Below are 20,052 nucleotides of genomic sequence, written 5' to 3'. Positions count from 1 at the left end.
CTCTTTCACAAATGAAATATATTGTCTATGATCACTTTCAAAGCTGAAGATTTGATTTTTTTTCTAGATCTTATTTCCATGTGCATTTTACATAATGTAGGCCAAGGTCTTTTGAATGCTTATTGACTCTCAGTGTTTGCTTATTCATAGTGACAATTTCACCTGTGAGCAATGATTGTTTGCCATTCCTTATTCATAATGATAAAACATGATACTGCAAAGGAAAATCTCCCATTTGCATCACTGGGAATTACATGCCCACTAGCAAATGAGAATTTTCAAAAATAAATTATATGTTTTCTTTGGTTTCTTCCAAATATCTGTGTTAATACTTGATGCTTTGGCATGTTGCAGTGAAAAGACTATCACTTGTCAAAACAATGGTAATTCTATTGCTAAAGATAATTTAGATGATAAATCATATTAGATTTTACTGGTTGGCTTACTCATATATATCCAAATTGCATTACCTAAACATCTGCTTTTAAGATTTATGCAAGCTACTGGGAAACTATTATTTCAGTGGGCTGACCTTATACATAGATGAAGCAGTTTATTATGTAGATGTTATGATTTCAGGGACACTGAGAAGTCCCCACCTTTTCCCAACACCTCTCCTGTGTTTAGTTTTACAAATAAAAATTGATTTATTTACCTTAACACATTATATTTTGTTCATTCTGACCACATGGGATACTACAATATTAAGTTTTGCTTTTCAGGATCATAATACATTGACAACATAGATGAGGAGATAAGAAACTATCTTTTTCAAGCCCAATTTCCTCATTTTACATATGAGTAAACTTAGGCTCAAAGTGTCACATAGGTATATAGATGTAATTACTTCAATTGAAATTAAGCAATTAAAATGCAGGAAAACACTAACATCAGTACAAGCTATAAAATTGCTCATTTACCAAATATTTTTTGCAAGACATTACTTGAGGGATACAACTATACATCTGAAGTTCATTGGACTGACAGATGATAAAACCCATAATACAAATAGTCAATATTTAATAAATACATATTAAGTGCTTATTCTGACATGCCAAGTGATGATGATATAAGTAAGGAAAAGGAAGACAAGTCTCTGCCCTCCAAAACTTACAATCTAGTAGAGAAAGACAGTACTCAAAAGGAAATGAAAAGGATGAAAGTTTATGGTGGGGCAGAGCTATGCCAAAAGGTACCTGGCCCAGAAAACATCATGTTCATGGAGTCAAAACCAAATCAAAAATTGTGGTATATGAATGTTATGGAATATTATTGTTCTGTAAGAAATAACCAGCAGGATGAATACAGAGAGGCTTGAGAGACTTACATGAACTGATGCTGAGTGAAATGAGCAGAACCAGGAGATCATTATACACTTCAACAAAAATACTGTATGAGAATGTATTCTTATGGAAGTGGGTCTCTTCGACAAAGAGAAGATCTAATTTAGTTCCAAATGATCAATGATGGACAGAATCAGCTACACCCAGAGAAGGAACACTGGGAAATGAGTGTAAACTGTTTGCATTTTTGTTTTTCTCCTCAGGTTATTTTTACCTTCTGAATCCAATTCTTCATGTGCCATAAGAGAACTGTTCAGTTCTGCACACATATATTGTATCTAGGATATACTATAACTTATTTAACATGTATAAGACTGCCTGCCATCTAGGGGAGGGGGTGGAGGGAGAGAAGGGAAAAATCAGAACAGAAGTGAGTGCAAGAGATAATGTTATAAAAAATTACCCATGCATGTGTACTGCATAAAAGTTATAAAAAAAGAAAACAAAACAAAACAAAAAAAACAAACAAACAAAAAAAACCAAGCACCATATGATATTAAGTAAAAATTCTGAGCACTCTGTAAAGGAAGGCTCTAGGATGAATTTATTGCTCTTCACTACAGAGGAGACACAACTGAGGATGCTGAAGAGGTGTTGGATAGCAAAACTGTATCAGTTTCCAGGCTGATGGTCTTTCTAGTGATGTGTTTATTTTGTAGTGAGCTTATATTGATTATATAATTTTATATACATGATTATATAATTATCTATCATTATATTGATTATCTCAATATATCCCAGAGAATTCAACCAATAATTATGTTGGAATCTGAGCATTATTATGATCTGATTTGTCTCCCACAACTTAAAAAAAAAAAAAAAAAAAGCTGTTGGAAAATAAACTGTTCATCATCCCCTAGCTTTGTGGAATAAAAATATTTTGAAATATATATGTGTGTATGTATGTATGTATATATATATACACATATATGTTAATATATGTATATATATATGTGTGTATATATTTCAAAATATTTTATGAATATATGTAAATATACACATACACATGCATATGTATTTCTATATGTTTGTGTGTGTGTGTGTGTGTGTGTGTGTGTGTGTGTGTGTGTATAGGTCTTGCAGAGAAAACTAAACTCTTGTGAGAATATAGTGAGATGCATTATATTGTCCTGTCTGCTACTACAACTGTACCAAGCATACTTACAGAGAAACCACAGGGAATGAGTTTGCATGCTGGTAATGTAATAGATAGACTTTTTTCTGAAATGAGACAAACCTAAATCAAATATGCCCTCAGACACTTATTTAGTTATTTGAATCTAGGCAAGTTGCTTAATCTCTATTTGCCTCTTCCCTCAATTGTAAAAATGGAATGACACCTATCTCCAAGGAATGTTGTGATGATCAAATGAGATAATGTTTGTAAAGTGTGTACCACAGTGCCTAGCACATAATAGACACTGTATAAATGAATATTTCCTCTCTGTAACATTTTTCCCCTATTCATTTAATAAGAAAAAATATTTTATTCAGCTATGTAGTAGTTTGTGGAACTTTAAGTATAAAGCAATAATATCAGGTCAGCTACCCAGCCCAGGACCTTTTGAATACCATCAGAATAGGAGACAAAGATGATACTACTATTACTATGGCTATTATAGCCACTCCACTAGCACCACTGCCACACTTAACATACCCATCATCACCCTTTTTACTACCACCATCTCTGCCCCCACCAGCGAAGGGTAGAGAAAAAGCCAATAAAGTATTAAAGATAAATGATAATTGAATTTAAAATGAGACATTAAAGAAGGCCCTTTCCGTGATTATAGATTTTCTTTACCTTAAAGAAGAAATAGAAGCAATTAAAAGAAATTTAATTGTGGAGGGTGATAGGGGAAATGTTCTGAGGACCCTTTCTTTTGGAAGTTTGGTAATGCCTTTAACTGAGATTGAACTTTCTCAGACTCTTTTCTGTATAGAACTATTCAAATTGCAATACTATAAATCATTGCAAAATTATATTTATCCATGATTGATAAAGGAAGGGCTTTGTAAAATTGTAGAAGTATCCAGGTAATGAGTATTCTGTATTAAATTGATTTTTTTGCCTGTCCTTTTGTTTTGTTTTGTTTTTACCACTTCTACTAAAGGACTATAAAGAATGAGTGTCATAGTAATTGAGTGCAAAAGCAGAGAGCTTAGTGAAGTTCCTTCACTGAGAAAGAAAAAAATAAAAATTTGTTGTTACTGTATCAATTATTCTCCCAGAAATTCTTTATTATTTAGATAGAAGGAAAAAGAGAGGGACATATGGGGGCATTCACACAATATAAAAACAAAATATATCATTTTTTTTAGAAGAATCAATGATTCAGGACTTTGAGGTTCCAGTTTAGGCTCTGTCACCAATTAGTTGTGGTATCCTATGCAAATTGTATAAACTTTTTAGGTTTTCTTAAATGAGGGCATTGGGTAGATAATCTTTATGCATATTTTACATAATACTTACATATGTATATATACATACAACACACAATATATACATACATAAAATATATTTCTTAAATGCAAACACATATGTATATAGACATATTTTCTTTTAAATTGGATCTGACTTTGAATATTTCTATTACAGAAATAATATATATTATTTTACTACTACAAATTTAATACTTGGATTCTGCAGTTAAAATGAGAAGAGATCACAAAACACAATTAAGCATTTTCTAGTCAAGTACTATGATACCAATCTCAGATTTTTACAAGTAAGAAGAGACAGAAGAATTTATTAGTTATTAGAAAAGTATAATTTTAGTTTAGCCTAAACGTATCACAAATTATCTCAGGTGAAGAAAATAACACAATACTAAAAATAAGATTAGGAACTTTTTGGTTCAAATTGAAAAAAATATATCTGTGAGGTATTTATCAAATATTTATTAGGGTTGGTATTGAACTAGGAAGTTTCTTCTTGAACATCCATATTGCTTTTAATAACACTGACCCTTTTCTTCAAATTAAGAATATCATAGTTTTTAGCCAGATGCATTCCAGCTGGATTGCTCAGTCTTAGAGATTTGTTTTTTGTTTTTGTTTTTGTTTTTGATTTCCCATATGCACCAGAGCTCTTATTTTATAACATGAAACATTGAGACAAGAGAATCATTTTGGAAAATAAAATATGTTTACAATTATCAGCAAGTTGGAAGATCTCTATTTTTATTAACTGGGGTGACTATTTTGTCATCATAGTTGTTATTGTATTTACCTTTTTTCTTCAATGACAAAAAAGACATTATTTTATTGTCTTTACATGTGTCAGATATCAGGTTCTATGAGACTAGATACTTGATTTATCTAAAATTTGTAGGTTCTCAAGTATACATTAGTTCTTCCTAAATTAGCAACTTAATAAGTGTTTGAGACTGCAACATTGAGGGGGTACTTAGCTTGGTTTGAGATCAATTTTGCCTTTTTTCTAGAAAGAAAGAAATACTGTGGAACTGATTCTGTCAAGGACTGTGTACTCCCAAAGACAGGGGACCCATTCTTTGGTATAGAGATACAAAGCCAAGTTTAAATGAACCCCTTTTGTTATACAATGATTCATAATAAATATGATCATTTGATCCTGCAGTGGTGTGGGTATTGTGCTATGAATTAGCATACAGGTAGCCAAGCATATGACAAGATCTTTGTGATGTTCTGAGTTCTGCTGAGTTCTGTCTGGTTAAATTCTCCAAGCACCCTGATTCACACACAAAATTCATAGAAGAGTAATGATATATTTGAAATATATCACAAAGTTAGAGGAGAAGGGATGATTGCTTAAAATGGCATATTCCTTTATTTCAGGCAAATACTGATCTTCCTGAATGATGCAAAAGTGTAATACAAGTTCATAACAATAAATGGGATGCAGTAATTCATAAACAGTAGCTTAATGTTAAGAGTGCCTTAAGATAAGCTGGCCAAATAATTCTATATTCTTATATTTAATATTGAAATGATATCATTCCATTAGAAGAGGATTCATGAAGGTAGGAAATATCTTGTCAAGAGACCATTATTGATATTTGTAAACTCTAGTTACTGGGTATAAACCTTATTTTTTGGCTCTTTCAGGGTGATAGATCCTTCTCCATTCCCAATAGACTACAAAATCCTGTTAGGAATTTCTTTCACAGTGATTGGCAGTCTTTTTAAAACATCTAAAAATTTATTCTATGATGTGAAATCACTGAAGACATAACTGAAGCATAAGCTGAAAATACAAGCTGATCAACCAAAACGGATGGGAAGACATTGATTATTGTTATTAGCAAGTCATAAAAAAGATGACATTTGGTAGTTCAGTAGATGTTATTCTTAAATTTGTACTCTGAAAGTGGGAAGTACAAGGATAGATACATTTGACAGAAAAAGAAACAAATCAATCAAATATAACATTAGAAATAATAATACTTGATATTTATGTAACACTTTCCTTTCAAAGAACTGAAACTATGTTGCTAATATTAGGCTTTATTTTCCAGCTAGTTGTGATTTCAGTACTCTATAGGGAGTGATTTATTTGTGAATAAAAGTCTAATATTAAGTAACCATTGTTAGAACCAAGAACCTGGGTTTAAATCTACTAGTTTTTCCAATAAGGGCTTTTACTCAGCTCCTAGACCCAGGCCTGCAATATGGCGCAGGTTTTACCTGGATACCATGGCCTTTAATAAGAGGTTCTATTTTCTCACATTCTTTGCCTAACTCCCCCATAGTTCCAGGGACAATTATTTAAAGATGAAGCTTTTGGCCGGTAGCTATGTCTCTCCAAAATAGAGAATTGTAAATTGTTATTGTACACTGTGAATCATGTTGGGACAAGTATTTTATATGAAGCACACAAAAGAAATATTAAACATAAAAGACTCATAACACACATTGATAGAATAACTTAAAACAAGGTTCGGTTAACTTATAAATACTGTTACAGTTTGCTAGGAGGGGAAACCAAACCTCTTCAGTACATACATTAGTTTTTAGGGCTGCTGATTTGAAGTTTTAAATTTGACCTTTTCTATTTGACTAGAAGTTTTCAGGAGAAATTCTAAGAAGATGCTCCTTAAAGGGGGTTTTATAGGTCAATCTAAGCTTTAAAAGTAGTTTAAGGTCATATCAGATGACCTTGCTGCTTCTTGAATCCTTGCCTTAGTTTCAAAATAATTTTCTGTTTTAATAAAATGCTTTGTACATAGTATGACTGTCACTAGAAGTAGTGTGGCTATTTTATGATTTTTTGGGTCACCCCCCCCCCATTTCTAACTCCTTTTTTGCATTTATCTTTGTGCCTTGCCTTCCTTTCCATTCTTAACTCCATATCTTTATCTGATTTCATCCTTCATTCTTCTAACTTTTTAAAAATTGAGATGGGAATAATCAGGGAAAAAATAAGGAGGAATGTCAAAGTAATAGTTTCTCTGAACTCATATGGAAGTTAAATCTCTGATCATATATAAAGATGTAGTCATGCACTTGAAGAAATTTAAAAATGGAAAAGGATCTTAGATCATCAAGTTAGAATTAGATCTGGAAGAGATATTTAAAGTCATCCACATGGGAAATTGAAATCTAGAAGTGAATTGTACAAGGTCATTCATAATTGGTGTATTGGGAAAATGGAGATTAGAACCCAAGTTCTCTCATTTTTTAGTCCAATACTCTCTTTACAATATCATCTTGCTCTTCTCCATTTGGCTTTTTATTGCATACTATCTTGTAGTGTAATTTAATTCTTGATGTTTTGATCTAGTCTGCTTAATTAGATTGCAAATTTCTTCAGAAAGGAAGCCAGCTTTCTATTTATTGTATCCTTCACATTGACTAGCATAGTATTTGACACAACAGTCATTGAATAAATATTTCTTCAAAGAAGCTAAACCTTACCAAAATTGAACCTAATTAGAATATAATTCATGTCCAATTCTCCTTCTGAAAAAGAAATGCAAGATACAATTCACCCCCCCTTCATCTCCATTGCCCTAAATATACACATAATTTTAGTCTACTTTAATATAATTTAATTAATAATTAATTAATATAATTTAAAGTCTTACTTGAATATTTCTTTCTTTTTCCCACTTTACCAATGTCAACAAGTCAATATGGCATGTATGAGCACATAAACATATATGATATAAATATATAATATATATAATCCATGTAGCATATAAAATAGTTAGCATTTTTATAGCTTATTAAAGTTTATAAATACTTTTCAAATGTATTATCTTATTTGATAGTATACATTATTTTATAATGTATGCAAATATATGATTATTTCTTTCTCATAACAACTCTATGTAGTAGATGTTATTATTATTCCTGTTTCATAGAGGAGGAAACTGAGACTAAGAAAAGGTTAATGACTTTGCCAGTTGTATAGTTAGTATTGGATGCTAGGATTCACAATCAAGTTTTCCTAAATCAAAAGCCAAAGTACCATCCATGTTGCTACTTAGCTAATAAAATAGTAAAACAGGAAAAATAGAATAGCTAAAAAAGCTAAAGTCTTTGAAAGGAAGTTCTCTAGAAATAGATAAGAATCACAAAGGTTGAGAAAACTTAGAAAGCATGCAATCTCTATTCAGGAAGGGACCTGATGAAATCAGATCATTAATAAGCAAAGGCAGGCACAGAACATGGGCTACATATAGGCACAAGCTGGAGTACCAATTTTTTTCAGGACAAGTACTGTAGTCTGGTCTATTTTTCTTAAAGATGTAACATTGCAGGGGCAGTAACTATATCAATATTGATCATATAGAAACTATAATGGAGATTTCAGTGGAGTTTTATTTGATTTAAATTTTATATTTTTTTATGACTAGGCTGATTAAACAATTTTTCAATTTATAAAAATAAGAGACATTCCCCAGTTGATAAATAGAGGTTATGAACAGGAAAATTTCAAAATAAGAAGTAAAAGCTATCAATAGTCACATAAAAATGCTCTAAATCACTATTGATTAGAGAAATGAAAATTAGAACAACTCTGAGTTATTATTTCACACCTATCAGACTGGCTAAAATGACAGAAATGGAAAATGGTAAATACTGAAAAAGATGTAGAAAAATAAGTACACTAATGTATTGTTGGTGGAGTTGTGAAATGGTTCAACCACCCTAGGGTAGCAATTGACATAAAGAATCTCCTTTTTTACCTAGTCCATTAAAAAAATAATAATAATAAAGAAAGAAATCTGGGAGGGAAACCTCAGGGTTTCTGGTCAAAGAAGAAATTACTACTTTTTATATTCAATCTGAGACAATCAGGACCCAAAAAAATGACCAAATGAGGCTTGGCTTAGCAACAACCTCTGTGAGAGAAGCTGGCTTACCTCCTGGAACTGTTCAATAGGAAAACTCCCTCCTTCCCTTCCTTCTTTACTTTCTCCCTTTTTTCCTTCCTTCCTCCCTCCCTCCCTTCTTCCCTTACTTTCCCCCCTCCCTCCCTCCCTCACTCCCTTACTTCTTCCTTGTGGTCCCTTTAAGAAACTGTATTTCCTATTGATCTGTGATTCCTTTCAGATTCCCAGCCCCTCTTGGCTGAGGCTTATCTTCTCCAGACAAATTGTCTTTTCAGGATGCCAGAGCCTTTGATTCAATTACAAATTCTTGTCAAAAAAGATGTTTCACTCTATTGTCTCTTGATTTAGAAATTCAAGGCAATTTTCCTTAATAATTTCTTATAATATTCTTTATGTTTATATTTATATATTTTAGATTCTTTTATTGATCATAATTTTCTGGTAATCTGGTAATTCCTTTATTGTCTTTCCTCAATCTGTTCTCCAGATCAGTTATTTGTCTAATGAAATGTTTAGATTTTTTTCCTATTTTTCTAATTTTATCATTCTTAGTGTCTTTTAATTTTTATTATATTCTGCTTTCCTAAATCTTAATTTCAAGAAGTTATTTTCTTCCTTAGGATTTTATATTTTTCCAATTGGTTAACTTTCTTTTCATAATTTTCTTGGATTGCTTTTTTCCCCCTATTTTTTACTCTCTCTCTTTTTTGATTTTTGAATTTCTTTTTCAATTCTTCTAAGAGTTGTTTTTGTTTTTGGAGGGGGGAGGGAGCTTGTGAATCATTTGACATTCTTCTTTGGAACAGGAGGGACTTTTGTTTTTTTTTAACCTCATTATTTTTCTCTGAATATCAACCCAAAATCTTTGTAGCTATCTATGGTTGGGATATTTTTTTGTTGGTTATTCATTTTTATTTTAAATTTGTTCTATTTTATTTTATTTTAGTAACTTATTAATATAATCAAATTTTAATACTAAGTTGAGATAATGTTGTTTGATACTAATTCTGTCTCCAAGACAGAGCTGCCCCAAGGCCTGATCTGTGTTTATATGCATTTGGCCTGGAGGTATCTACTTTTCACTTAGGCCAAACCTTAGTCTCTGGAGGCTTTTATATCTATAATATAGTCATTTCTCTCCATTTTGCACTCCAAACTATTATGGCTATGCTATTAGAATTATATTTCCAAATATTCCCCATAGATTTCTTGAAGGCATAAAGTTGAGACATTTCCATAAAAATATCCAGCACAATTTTCTAATTCTAATATCCACACATTCAAGTACTCCTCATGGTGTACTCAAGAGGTTTTCTTCCTACCCCAGGTCCATTTATTTTTTAATTTTGTATTAAATTTCAGTTATTAAATCTGACATGATCAATCCTGGTTGCATCATCAGTTTACCAGTATATATTACTGTTCACGAGTGTAGAATTTGCCTATCAGTTGGTAGTAGTCTCCAAGATTGGGAGATTATGAATTAATAACTGTGATTATATTATTATAATATGTAATATATACATATATATCTATGTATAATATATATATACTAAATGCTTATTGTTGTTCTGACTCCAGCTTATTTTACAGATGAGGAAACTGAGGCAAACAGAGGTAAGTGACTTGAGTCACTAGAATCTTGAAGCCATGTTTTAACACAGAAAGATGAGTCTTCCTGACTCCAGGATCAGCACTTTAACCACAGTGCCACTTAGTGCTTACTATGAGCAAAGTACTGTTCTAAGGGTGCCATTGATACAAAAAGAAGAGCAAGACAGAATCTTTTATAAAGAAGTTCAAATTATAATGATACAGACTATACATATAAACGAGTTTTTAGCTGTAAGTCACGTGGAAAAGGTCAAGTGGTTCATTAAGGCAAAGCAAATATTGATGCATCTTATTTAATGCCAGTTCCATGAATAGAATCAGATCTATTTCAAATATTGAGCCAGTTGATTATTCCAAGGACTTTGATGGTGAAAATCTTATTAACAGGGTCTTAAGTAGCTTAAGTAGCTACAGCATCTGTAGTGTTAGTTACCAGATCACATTCCCTACAAGGATCATCATAGTCAAATTCACCTTCCTTTTTTCAGTTCCAAATTTACTAATTTGTTCATTTTTGATACTTTGATTTGAGTTGATACAAATTTGATAATTCTCTCACCAAATATGGAGAGAGGTGGAGCACTGGATGATGCATTTGTCATTCTCAGAATGTAGTTAGCTCTAAAAGGGATATAGAGAGTAAGTCTTAGGAGGGACTACTCTAACCAGTAAGATAAAAAAAAATAATAATAACTATTTAGATATCATACATTTTGCAATTAAATAAGGCATTAATCATCCTTGGAAACAGACCTAGTAATGGTTTGCTGGGTCAAAGTGTATAAACAGTTTAATAACTTTGGGAAAATTCCAAATTGCTTTCCAAAATAGTTGGATGAGGTCACAATTCCACCCACAGTGAAATAGTGTCCCAATTTTTCTACATTCTCCCCAACATTTGTCTCTTTCTCTTTCAATCATTTTAGCCAATCTGATATGTATAAAACAATGTCTCTTGGTTTTCTTAATTTGCACTTCTTTAATCAATAATGATTTGGATAATTTTTATGACTATAAATTATTTTGTTATAAATGCACAAACTAACTCTAAATAACAGATGAAGAAAGATGCTAACGGCATTAGAGAAAAAATTGATAAATAGATGTATAGAATAATTTTATACATACACATACACACACACACACCTAATTGTTTATAATGGTAGCCATCTTTAGGGGGAAAAAAGATAAAACAAAGAAAAAAAAAATTTGCATGATTTTATTATTTATTATCCAAATTATTTTATTGCATATTGATTTTTATTATATATTTAATATATTTATTATATATATTCAAAAATAATAGCAAGGGGCAGTTAAGTAGTGCAATGGATAGAGCACCAACGCTGAAGTCAGGAGGACTTAAGTTCAAATGTGACCTCAGATAGTGAACACTTCTTAGTTGTATGACCCTGGACAAATCACTTAAACCCAATTGCCTCAGGAAAAAAAAAAAAAAGTAATAACAAGTTGTATATAATAGAATTACAGATTTATGTGTACTCATCTTTTTTATTATCCTATGATATAGGGAACTAGCATTTGTAGAAAAAATGATATGGCATTATTATAATATTATTATTATATATTATATATAAATAATTGTTTTAAAAGTTGTACAATGCTTCTAAAAATCACTCATCAAATTCTTTGTAATCTTTTTTAGATGTTGCAACCACTAAGTGAGATTAATAATTTAGCTGAATATTTGGAATAATGCATTTAATTTTCTTCATGATATATATATATATATATGTTGTGGCTATTGTCAATTTTGCTTCATATTCTCAAGGTGATCATCATTTACAGTAGGTGGCAGCATTGAATATCCTAAAAGCATATTGCAGTAATAAAAAGTGGACTTTTTATGATTTACAGTTTCCCCTCTAGGGCTGTTTGATACATACATACATACATAAATGCATACATGCATGCACATGCTCATATGTACATATGTTATATATACATATCAATATATACACACACGAATACATACATATACTTTAAAATACATTTACATATACAAGTAGCATGAATCTGGAAAATCAATATATTAAAAAAAAAAGTATTTCTCAGTTTAGGAATAGTATTATGTCAGCCTGTGATTGTCACAAACTAGTAAAAATCACAACTGTTTAATGGATGAACTACATATATTTCTCTTTCATGAGTATAAAGTATATGATTGGCATAATATTAGGGAAAAATGGAATAAGTTTTTGGCAAAGAGGAATAGAGTGAGTAGTGCTTAGGGTTTTGAAATTTAGAAATAGTAGGAAAAGGAAGGTGGGAAAAGTAATAATGGAACAACGGTCTTTGCTTTAAGCAAGAAAGATATAAGCATACATGTTTGGAGCCAGATCCAACTGGCTTCTGAGAGCCAATCATTAAATTTTTAATGTGAGCATTTACACTTCAGAAACTGACAAATGCTACAAATCAGGATTTAATTTGTGGTTTTATTGAGTATCTCTAAACTTAAGAGAGTGAGGGGAAAATGTTAATAATGAAATTGAAACTTAAAAATATCAACATTGATTCCTCTTGCTCTGCTCTCCTCCCTCAGAGTTCGTTATTAGAAATATGCAAGATGCCATTTAATATAGGTTTCTCATTTGTACAGATAAGATGGAAAAGGTTTTTATCAAAGGTTCATAAATAATATGGACACAAATCACTTAAGAAATTATACATATAGGTATATATATATATATATATATACACATATAAATATGTAAATATGTATGCCCATAAATCATGTACATGTATGCATGTAAATCATGTATATACCCTTATATATGTATGTGTACATAAATACATGTATACATATACATATATATGTATACACACACACACATACACAGAAGAAATTTCAAAATGTGGAAGCTCCATAGCTAAAATTGTAGCCCTTAATAAGGAACTCAACTTAACAGAAATGTTAAAGGGATAAATTATTTTTCTATCTCTTTGATGTACTGGCATAATTTAATTTAAAGATTTTTTTCCCTCTTGATCTTAGCTTTCAAATTCTGGTTATGTTAATCACCACACTGCATAAATGTTTGACTTAGGGATATGATTTTTTTAAACTGCATCCATGCATGCTGAATTAATACTTAGTTTTGTTTTTTTTTTCAAAATTTGCCATGAGAGGCAGTTATTAATTCCCTCCCTCTTTTCCTTCCTCCTTATTCCCTTCCCCCATAAGTGCTCTGATTTTACTAGAAGAGTCTGTTCTAAATGTCAAAAGACAAAAGGGGAATGAGCTTCAAATTAGGCAACAAGATTGAAAAAATGAGGTAGCCAGAAAATAAAGAGAAAACACTTCTGAAAAGCAAAACAGAAGAAGCAAACAATACTAAAGGAGAACTAAAATGAATAGTGTCTGGACTAGGGGGAAAGGAGGTATGAATCTCCTGGGATAGTATCTTCCCATAGCTTTTTTTTTTTTTTTAACTTTTCCTCTATGCAAACCATTATTTATCAGGACATAAAAGCCAGTAGAATTACAGAGTTTCCATTATATATCACTTTTAGGGCACCTAAGTGGTGCAGTAGATAGAGTGCTGTACCTGAAGCCAGAAAAACTTCTCTTCCTGAGTACAAATCTGGCTTTAAGGCATTTATTAACTATGTGATCTGGGCAAATCATTTAGCAGTTTGTCTCAGTTTCCTCATGTATAAAAAATGAACTAGAAAAGGAAATGGCAAACTACTCTAATATCTTTGCCAAAACTCCAAATGGGTTGATGAGGGGAGCCCTGAAACTCTTTCTCTTTCTATCTCTCTGACTTTGGAGGGAATGCTAAGCTCTCCCCTGAGAGACCTGCCCCAGAGAATCAACATAAAGTGGTTTCATTCTCTTATCTAGGTGGGGCTACTTCAGTACAGGACCATTCCTACTTACCTGGAGCTGGAGATTCCAACTCTATTGAGTTAGAGATTAACCCAGAGACACTCATTCAATTCCAAGATTTTCTATTCTGATTACAGATCAAACTGCACCCAGCACCCATCAAAAGCTGCCCCCCAGCTTCTAGCGTAGGCTTCAATTATAAAAAGAGCCAACTTGGGACTCACTCCTTGCAGAAGACCTTATATGCCATGCCAAAGAACCTCTCTCTCCCCTTGGCATAAACTTCAACCCTCTGCCCGCTGAAATGATATTCTCTTTCAGCATTACTCCCTCTTTATCTTTATTTCTCTATTTCCCTAACAAGACCTTATTCACTTTCTCTGCTAAGATAGGATTTTTCTACTAAAAACTTTATATCCCTCTGTTGGGACCTTGCCACCAAGGAATTCAGTCTTTCTAGTAAAGGCTGACTTGCCAATCTAGGTTTTTGGGTTTGTAAATTCCTTTATGAAGGGCCCCTGTACCAACCAAAGGGAACACTTTCCTGCCCTGTGCCAAACCTCATCATTTGGGGACACAACCCTGAACCTCTTCACTACTGGGAATCAAGGGGAGCTGAACCTCTTCATTTGGTTCCCTGACCTCCAGGATCCCTGAACCCTGAACCTTTTCAGGGTCACTAAAAAACAACTAAATAACTAAAAATACTACTAGCTAAAAAACTAACTAAATTTAAAAAAAAATAGAATAACAACTATTTGGTAATGAGAAACACTTTAGCATTATGGCATGATTTCTCTTTTTTACCCAAATATTTTATTTTTTCCCCCAATTAGATGTGAAACCAATTTTTTAAGCTCTTGTTTTCTAAAATTTTGAGTTCCAAATGTTCTCTTCTTCTCCCTCCCCTCAGAGAGAAGGCAAGCAATTTGATTTGAGTTATACAAATGCAGTCATACAAAACATAGTTCACACTAGTCATATTGTAAAAGAAAATATAGACAAACCTTCTCCTTTTTGTTCCTCCTAGAAAAAAAAAAGTTTAAAAAAGTGCTATTAATGGGGTAAACTCTGTATGACCTGAATGAGCTCTGTAAACTTATATAAAATCACAGAAACCATGTCCTGTTTGATCTATATCTTTAAATGGTTTCAGAGTACCATAAGCTGTGCCATTCAAGAGCAAATCAAGCTCCTATTGATCTTGTTGGAAACTCACAATCCTAGGCAATATTTCACATTCAATTCCCCTAGACTTACACATAAAATGGGTCTTCTAAATATGATTATTTGCAGATCTTTCTCCATTGAGAAAGATATGCTCCCTAACAGAATGCCTCCTGGCCTTTTTAAATAAAGCCTCCTTTTTGCCATAGTCTCTGGGAGTTAGTGAATTCTTTTACTTCGGAACTGGTGAACTCAGGTCTCCAAGCAAAAGGTACCTCTCTCATTCATTCCCACCTCATCATCTCCACTTCATCATTATGATATGCATTCAGATTCCATCAGTTCTTTCTCTGGAGGTGAACAGCCTTTTTCAGAATAGCTGAGTCTTTCATGGTTAATCATTGTTATAGTTTTGCTGTTATTGTATCTCTTGGTTCTTCACATCATTTTGCATCAGTTCTTATGTGTCTTCTCAGGTTGTTTTTTTGGAAGCATACTGCTCATCATTTTTCATAGCACAAAACAATTCCATGACAATTATATATTACAACTTGTTCAGCCATTCCCACTTAATGGACATCCCCCCAATGTAAAATTATTTGTCAAAAAGAGCTGCTATAAATATTTTTGTATATATAGGTCCTTTTCATACAATTATTTCTATATGTCTTGCAGGAGTTATTTTCTTTCCAAGTCTGAGAACTAAGCAACCTCTCTTAGTTGAAGCTTATTGGATTCCCTTTCTACTTCTGTGACTTGAATGTTTCCTCCTTTCCAACCCCACACCCCACTATACCTCTATCTATCTATCTACCTATCTACCTACATAGTCTGTTAGTGTTGGCATTTTGCAGACAGGAAGAAATAGCTTCTTCACAAGGGGTCCAATCCTGGGATAAATTGACAACAAAGAAAAGATTCAGGCTTTTCCTTCACACTCTCTACCTCATTATACTTTCAACTCAAAGTTCAAGGGTAAATCACTCTAGTAAAGCTCAGATTAAACTTCTGTATAAGGTCTTATCAAAAGAAATTGATAGCATTCAATCTTAATATAAAACATATATGCATGTGTGTGTGTATATATATATATATATGTGTGTGTGTGTGTGTATGCATATGTTTATAGTCATAAACATATAATCATACACACACACACACACACACATATAGTATAGGACACCTATTTATTTTCTCCACCACAAAACGAATGTTTACAACAAAAGATCAGTAAATTCATATTAATACAAATTTGAAGTTTAAACTATACATCATTACTCCCATTATACTTATCTGGGAGTCAGACAAGATTCCTCAGAATTATTTGAATTCACATTAATCTCAGATTTGTACTCCAAAAGCAAAATAATTTGTGATATATACATTGTGGCCATCTAGATATGAAAGATTCATCCTCCTAGCTATCATCATTTTTTTTTTTTTCTGAGAAGGAAATATTTGTAGAGAATGGTTTTCTCTGGACAACCAGTACCTAATTCAGTGACAACAGACTTTTTAAATTGACAATTTAATTACAAAAACTGGGAATATTCATCTTTCAATATTTCTGTTTAGTCACTTATATTAAGAATAAGAAATACAATGACAGAAGAAGGAGTCATATATTAAAGGTCTAATCTCAGGAAGAAAAAGTTCTCCTATTCATTTTCCCCTTCTTTCTGGTCCAAGGCCAAGCTAGCATTATATGCAGTCCAACAAAGAGAATACTTCTAAAAAAGAGGGCAGTCTCTCCTCCCTTCTTTGTAGAACTATTATTTAATCAACTTCAACAACACAAGTCCTAGTCACAAGGGCATAAAAAGACTAAGAAGGAACCACATATCCTTTATCAAGGGATCAGGGAACAATAAAAGAAGTAAAAATGAGAAGTAATCTAAGGTTCCATTTCAAACTTGTCAGACAGACAAAGATGACAAAAAAGAAAGAAAAAAACAAATAAACAAACAATTGTTTGAGAGGTTATAGAAAAAGAAACATACTAATGCTCTTTACTTAACTAAATTTGTTGACCATTTGGAAGAATTTGGAAACAAACAAACCAACCAACCAACCCAAAGTCACTAAACTATGTTTACCTTTTAACTCACAAATGCCAAGAATAGACCTGTATACTAAAGATATCAAAGAAAAAGGGGAAAATATATTTCAAAAATACAGAAGGAAGAGAATGAAGAGGAGGAAGAATGTCCAAAAATATGTATAGTGACCCGACCTGCGGGTCTCAAACTAGGGGGGTCTGAAGCCCCGTGCCAACCTGTAAGCAAAGCTCGTAAGGCGACAACCTGGGAATGGGTGAAGAAAGCAAGAGGCGGAGACAACTCTGTGTAAAGCAGAATAGCTTATTTATTAAAGGGAAATACAAGGTTTATATATGTTTCCAGAGTATAGGTTTGAAAAAATAGTTCTGTGACTAATTAGGGGGACTTTTGATGATTAAAGAACATCTGGTGGTAGATATGTGTGTCCTTGTGATGTTTTATGGCAGGATGCTCTCAGGCTAAGAGAGAATGTTTTATTGCTAGCACCTGGATTAATGATCTTCAAGGCAGGATGTTCTCATGCTTCACTGTATTGCTTATCAGTTCTTTGGTATTTGGGGTGTGGGGCAAGAGGCTCTAGCAGTATAGTACTTCTATCTGCTATAAAAAGTAGAAACTCAGGAGGGGAATGATTGAATAAATTATGGTATATGAACATAATTAAATATTATTATGCCATAAGAAATTATAAGAAGGACAATTTCAGAGAAGCCTAGGAAAATTTCTATGGATAAATATAGTGAAGTAAACAGAATCAGGAAAACAATTTAAATAATAGCAACTATATAGTCAAAAAAATTTTTATAGACTTAAAAATTCTGATCAATGCAACATCCACCCACAATATTAGTAGACTGATGAAACATGCTACTTATCTTCTGACAGAAATGTGAGGGAAACATGATATTAAATCAGACAAGTCTCATGGGGGAATTTGCTTTGCTTGATTATGCATATATGTTACAAGGAATGTAGTTTTCTTTTAAAATTGGGGATGATTGGAGAAAGAAGGAAAGTAGCAATAAGCTTGGCAAAAAAAAAAAAAAGAAGAAAAGAGGGTCACTGGAATATATATATATATATATATATATATATATATATATATATATATATATAGCCATATGCCAGATATATTAATACATGAACACACACACACACACACACACGCACACACACATATATATATACACATATACTAAAGCAAGATGCACAGTTTCCTGGGCTTCAATTTCCCCATCTGTATGTAATCTAGGTTTCAAACTTGTCATTTGCATAACCTTCTTTATTTATGGAGAATATGATTACTCCAAGTTAGAATTTAAAGAAATAAGGCCTAGCAAGGTTAATTGGCTTTACCAAAGTTACAGAGGAGTATTGGAGCCAGTATTCAAATGTGGGACCTGACTTTAGACCTAACATTTTATCTACTATACCATGCTGTCTTAAGAGATCTATAATGTATTTTTCTGAGATCTAGAACAATTATTAACATAAGGAAGATTTGTGGGTATGCAGCTGATTGTTAGTTTTTCAATTTGCAGAGGATAAAATAATTTTTAAAAATTCTAGGAGTGACTCTTATTCAAGAATTTTAATCTCATTTCTGCATTTGTCTGTCACTTCTGTAGAGCTGACCTAGAAATCCTTTTAAATATCAATGAACTGATTATAAAATAGAACAGTGTTCTTTTCACACTTGTATAACTTGGACACACCCCTTTATCTTAGATTGAAAAAGCCAATTTATTTTTGTTTATTTAATTTTGTAAGGAAAAACATGTGCATTTTTTCCTTTTTTAAAATAATAGCTTTTTATTTTCCAGATATATGCAAAGCTAGTTTTCAACATTTATCCTTGTAAAATCTTGTGTTCCAAATTTTTCTCCCTTTCTTCCTCCCAACCTCTCCCCTAGACAACAAATAATCCAATGTATGTTAGAAGCCAGTTCTACAATGTGTCTTTCCACATTTATCATGCTACACATGAAAAATCAGAACAAAAAAGGAAAAAAAAAAAGGGGGAAAAGCAAGCAAACAACAGCAAAAATGGTGAACATCTTATGTTATTATCCACATTCAGTCCCCACAGTCCTCTCTCTGGGTTCAGATGGCTCTCTCTATCACAAGTCTATTGAAATTGGCCTGTGTCACTTCACTGAAAATATCCACATTCATCAGAATTGATCATTGCATAATTTTGTGGTTGCCATGTCCAATGTTTTCTTAGTTCTCCTTACTTCACTTATTAACAGTTCATGTAGATCTTTCCAGGCCTTTATGAAGTTATCCTGTTGATTTTTTTTTTTTTATAGAACAATTATATTTCATAGCATTCATATACCATAACTTACTTCAACCATTCCCCAACTGATGAACATCCATTCAGTTTCCAGTTCTTTGTCATTACAAAAAGGCTGCTACAGTTTTGCACATGTAGGTCCTTTTCCCTTTTTATAATCTCTCTGAGATTCAGACCAAGGATAGGCACTGCTGGATCAAAGGGTATGTACAATATGACAGTCTTTTGGGTATAGTTCTAAATTGCTCTCCAGAAGGTTGGATCATTTCACAACCCCATCAACAATATATTAGAGTCCCAATTTCCCCATGTCCCCTTCAGCATTTATCATTATCTTTTCCTGTTATTTTAGCCAATCTGAAAGGTATGTAGTAGTACATCAGAGTTATCT

The sequence above is a fragment of the Sminthopsis crassicaudata genome, chromosome 3 (assembly GCF_048593235.1).
Source record: "Sminthopsis crassicaudata isolate SCR6 chromosome 3, ASM4859323v1, whole genome shotgun sequence".
NCBI lineage: Eukaryota > Metazoa > Chordata > Mammalia > Dasyuromorphia > Dasyuridae > Sminthopsis > Sminthopsis crassicaudata.
This window is presented reverse-complemented; position numbering follows the sequence as displayed.